A 5904-nucleotide genomic window follows, 5' to 3' on the forward strand; every position below is an offset into this window, starting at 1 on the left:
ACAGAAGGAATCAAATACTATTCACAAGCCAGCCATCTGGTGAGACCACATCAGAGCTTCAGTTTGTACACCAATACCATGAACGGACACCTACGGAATAACTCCAGAATTTTTACAAAAGACTAAACTTTCTGTGGTTCATGAACCTGGTGATTTTATTGTATTTCTTTTTTTAATTCTAAGTTTTATTATTCCTGTATTATTAACTTCACCATCACTATTCTCTTATCCCTATTTTTACCCTCTTCACGTTCCCTCCTTCTCCTGCACTTACAATCCATTGTTCTCCCTCCCAACTACTCTTTCTGCCCTCTCATCCACTCTTTCCCCCATCTTCTTCTCCCCCTTCTAGCCTCCCAAACCTGTCACCACACTACCCCTCCCTCCTACACACTCACCACTTGCTGACTAGCCTACTGTACAATAGCACACAACCCCAGCCCCCTGCAATCCCTGAAACAAGCACCCTCCACTACAACAGAAACACACCCAAACACACACAAAGGGCAACCCCCATACCTCTTCCCTCCCACCCCTTTTCTCGCCCCCCCTTTACCAATTCCCCAAAATCTATAACTAGCCTAATAACCATTACCTTCCCCAAATCCCACTGTTTATAGATATTATCACCAAGGGGTTTTCTATATAATATGTAAACAACTGGTCTGGCATTGAACCTGTGAATTTGTTATTGCTAAATTACACCTCCAAGCCAGGGGCAGAAAGAGCACATCAACATAGCTAAAAACCAAGTCAGTCAGAACACAAAAATGAAATCAGGGAAAGAAATAAGACATTTAAAACCACCAACTAGCCTATCAAAAACATAGTTGCACAGCACCAAGTAGAGCAATAGGAAGAAGAAGGGATGGAAACCACTCTCCACAAAAAAAAGAAAAAAAGTCAATACAGGATTCAGTGGGAAATGAAGAAAATGGATACCCAGTTCCTGAACTCAACAAAACAATGATAAATGTCACTAAGGAGCCCAGTGACACCCACATAAAAACCCTCAAAGAAGAAATTTTGGAAGCTATCATTGAGAAATTCATGGAGAAGATACTAGACATGGTTAATCAGAATGTACAAGGTGCACTCAGGAAATTTCAAGACACCAAAAATAAGAACTTGAGAAAAGACAGAAGCAAATAAATGAACTCAGAGAGGACTTCAACAAACACCAAAGTGAAACAAAAGAGACTATAAGAAGGGAGATATATGAATTAAAGATAACAACACAAAATATAAAAGAAGAGTTGAACAAAGATATGGAAAACCTCAGAAAAAAGAATCAAACTGAAATCTGGAAATAAAAAGTCTCTGTAGTTAAAGAAAAAGCACAGTGAATACTTACGACCATCCAAAACTGAACCAAGAGGATATTAACCACTTAAACAGATCTATAACACATAATGAAATTGAAGCAGCAATAAAGAGTCTGCCAAAAAAAGAAAAGTCCAGGACCCAATGGATTCTCAGCTGAATTCTACCAGACCTTCAAAGAAGAGCTAATACCAGCACTCCTTAAATTTTTCCACTAAATAGAAGAGGAAGGAACATTGCCTAATTCATTCTATGAAGCCAGCTTTACACTCATCCCAAAACTGGACACGGACATATCCAAAAAGGAGAACTACAGGCCAATGTCTTTCATGAACATCCATTCAAAAATCCTCAATATAATAATGGCAAACTGAATCCAACAACATATCAGAAAGATCATTTACCATAACCAAGTCGGCTTTATCCCAGAGATGCAGGGATGGTTTAACATATGCAAATCAATTAATGTAATACAGCACATTAACAGAAGCAAAGACAAAAACCACTTGATCATCTCAATAGATGCAGAAAAAGCCTTTGATAAGATTCAACACCATTTCATGATAAAAGCTCTAAGAAAACTAGGAATAGAAGGACTGTACCTCAACATTATAAAGGCTATATATGACAAACCTGTAGCCAATATCATACTTAATTGGGGAAAAACTGCAAACATTTCCCCTAAAGTCAGGAATGAGAAAAGGATGCCTACTCTCCCCACTCCTATTCAACATAGTCCTGAAATTCCTAGCCAGAGCAATAAGGCAAGAAGAAATAAAAGGAATACAAATAGGTAAATAGGATTAAGAAATATGGTATTTATACACAATGGAATTTTACTAAGCCACAAAGAAGAATGAAATTTTGTCATTCGCAAGTAAATGGATGGAACTGGAGAACATCATCTTAAGCAAAATTAGTCAGGCTCAGATCAAAAATCGCCTGGTCTCCCTCATATGCGGATTATAGACCCAAAACAGGTGCAGTAATATTATTGGACGTGGGTCACACACTAAGGAGAGAACGTGCACAGGAAGAATAGGGAAAGGGAAGGAAACCTAAAACTTGAATGTGGTTGATGTGCTCACTGTAGAGGAGCGAATATAGTAATCTTAAACTGACAGAGGTCACTATGGGAAGGGGACCAGGAAGTAGGGAGAGGTCAGGTAGAGATGAGCCAATGTGGGTTGCAATACACAAGTGAATGGAAGCAATGCTAGGAATCTCTCTGTATAGCTATCTTTATTTTAAACTAGCAAAAATGCTATGTTTCTCTTACTATCTCCTATGTTTTCTCTTTAAGAAAATCGACGAACAAGAGGGTGGAACAGGTTCTGGCTGGAAGTGGGTTGAAGGGGGGAGTGGGAGGTGGCCCAAACAATGTATACACATGTAAGTAAATGTAAAAATGATAAAAGAAAGAAAAGCAAAAAGAAATAACAGGACTCACACATCTGTATGAAGAGTCCTTCAGGGGGCAAAGCCAGAGTTAGAATTTAAAGCTACCAAGTTCAGAGCACCTGGGGAGTGCCATCACCATGCTTGGACACCTGGAATCTGACACCATTTTTAAATGTCATAAAAAGATGCTGCCAGGAGTCAGACCTGAACAACCTGCTTGAATCCCACTGTAATAGGTATGTTTCAAGGAAGGTAGAGGACTGTTTACTTCCTGCAACCTAATCTCTCTACAGTTAGTGGATTTCTGAGGGTACAGTGAAATCTGTCTCTGCTTGACACACCAGTAAGTCTTGAGGGTCGCTTGATTGATGCTGCTCTCCAGCGTGTATCAGCATGCCTCCATGCACCCAGAAACTGCTTTCCATTCACTAAAGGCACACAGGTGAGAACAGAGTGATTCTGACTCACCCTTCCGCAGTCCTAACTTGATACTACTTGCCTTTCCTCCCCCAGCCACCGATTAACTGCTTGTATTAACAGGGATATTGATAGATAACAAATTGAGCTCTAGAGCACTGGTCATGCCCATCCCATTTAGGAAGGACTACTCATCCTGGCTCTCACACAGGCAGTATTGCCATTTCCCCGTGCTCTTCTCCCAAAGTACTTGTCAGATAGTAGATGGGTTTTCTTTTCCTTTGGGCTAGAGTGATTGAGATAAAAGTAATAAAAAATGCTGTCAAGGCTGACATTTTATATCCTGGGTATTTTATCTTGTCTCCCTTAGAATAAAAATTATTCCTGTAGCCTACAGGAAACTTCAGGATCTTACTTTGCTTCCCAGTGCACACGCCCACCCTCATGCATCATGGTCTTGCTCCTCTCCTTGTTGGTCACTGTGCTGCAGTCACTGTAACCTCTTGTGGCTCCTAAATACACCTTCAGGATTTACACCTGCTTTTCCCAGATGCCTGGGACTCTTTTCCCTCATGTAGCTTTATAACTTCCTTCTTCATTAGTCCAGGTGAGCACTCAGATGTTACCTGAAAAAAGAGACCTTCCCTGATGCTCCTGTGTACAGTGGCACCTCAGTCACGCTATCCTTTAGCCTGCTTTAGTTTTCCTCTTAGCACTTGTGTTTTTGACATTGTGTTACATGTTTATTTTACTTGATCTACAAACACACACATTCTCTCTCTGTCTCTGTCTCTCTCTCTTCTCTCTCTGTCTCTCTTCTCTCTCTCTCTCTCTCTTTCTCTCTCTTCTCTCTCTCTCTGAAATGGAGCTCCACGAGGGCTGGACCTTGTCTTGTCCCCTGCCATAGACCCCATAACAAGACAGAATTAGGCCCATGATAAGAGCACAACACAGCATGGTTGGATAAAGGACTGTGTTGCAAGGCCAGACTAACTTTTGTGATAAAGATAGCTAAAGGTTCTCCAAATCCATTGTCTTCTGGCCTCACAGGAGGTTAAAAACAAAGGTTTCAATTTCTAAGCTGGAAATTTATCAGTAAGAGAATGAGTTCTGAAGAAATGTTCTTTCTCTTGATGTAGAAGAAAGAATTTAATGCAGGGAAAGAGAGAGAAACAAGAGGGCTGAAACAGCTAGTTACCTGTTACAATGGTACGAGAATTTCAATTGAAGAGGGTGGCTATAGACCCACTGATGTTTCTGAACAATATTTGGATTTTAAACCAACACAGAAACATACCCCAAAGGGTACGAAATTCTGACAGAGAGCATTTGGTAAATGGAAGCAAACACAATGAAAAACACAGCTGGAGTTCCACAAGCCAGATGCGTGCACTCTGAGGTTCTGCACTACAGGAAGCAGTGCACAGCTCACCAAGGGCTTCGCACTGCAGGGCTGCATCCCACTGTTCCCAGGCCAATTTCGTTCCGAAGGTGCCACAGTCCTGCAGTTGCCTTTCCCTTGGGCTTTTATAGGAACAAATGACCATCTCATTTGCCCTCAACGCCATTTTTCTTCCTTTTCCAAAGGAAATGTATAATGATCTTCAAAACCAAGCCAGCATTTCCAAAACTCCAATTTATAGAATATCCAAGGTGTCTACAGATATTCACAGATTTCAATGTATATGCATTTGTGTAAATGTCAATAAGCTTTAGGAAACTCTAATTGTCTCTCTCCTTCCTCCCACAGATATGCAGTGCACATTAGTATACTAACGTCCTTAAGAAGTCATGTAATACAGAATCTGTGTATCTTTGTTTAAAGTTCAGTGCTTCTAAAACTTATTTGAGCAGAGAACAGTACCTTTTTTCTTTAGATATGCCTCATAAATACAATTTCTATCTATACATGAGATAAACACATATGAAATTATAACGTATTGTTTGAACACAGACAAATGTACAAAAAGATTATATATCATGTGCATATTTTTAAGTGCTGTCTGTAGCCCATTGGAGGGATGGACAAGTCAGGAGACATCCAAGTTTCTGCAAAGCTGAAGTTGCAGTTATCTGGCACAAAGGAAAATATGGTAGTAGGTATTGTAGACATGCCATTCAATTTTTTTTTGCTCAGCACTCCTTTTCTAAGAACACTTCTGCACTCACCATCCAAATAGCTGTAGTAGGAAATACCAGGTCTCCTCCACACTGTGGAACTTCTGTCTGTATAGCTGCCCTCAAGTGGTACAGAGGTAGCCTCCACTACTAAGCTCAGCCAATTAGTCCCTTCCCCGCAAGGAACTCTCTTTAGTTCCTTGACTCAAGATCCATGACCGAAAGGACTTTAGTAAAAGAGCAGAGCTGGCATGGAGACAGAAACAGAGACAGGATTTAGGGAAAGGAGGAATTCCCAAAAGTTCCATCCCTGGGTCTCTTCCTGTGTCCTAACTTCATCCTCTACTTGGGTTCCATGAGCTGTCTCCACAACCCACTTTCTCTTTTGCCTGCTTTTTTGCTAGAATGTAGTTCTGGTCCTTACCAACTGACCAATGCATAGGACAACAGCGGCATAACGGATGAGTCAAAAACTACAGGGAGCAAACATTAGAACTTCTAATCTACTCACTGGTCACTTTCCAGTTCTCAGGCTTTCCATTTTCTTCCTCTGTGCTTTTAATGGAAAGAAAATGAGCTTTTTAGGGAAAGAAATCAATTTTGCAGGTATGAGCTGCTAAGGAATCTTACATTTAGATTTTCATC

Source organism: Castor canadensis, chromosome 3 (genome assembly GCF_047511655.1).
Source record: "Castor canadensis chromosome 3, mCasCan1.hap1v2, whole genome shotgun sequence".
Taxonomy (NCBI): domain Eukaryota; kingdom Metazoa; phylum Chordata; class Mammalia; order Rodentia; family Castoridae; genus Castor; species Castor canadensis.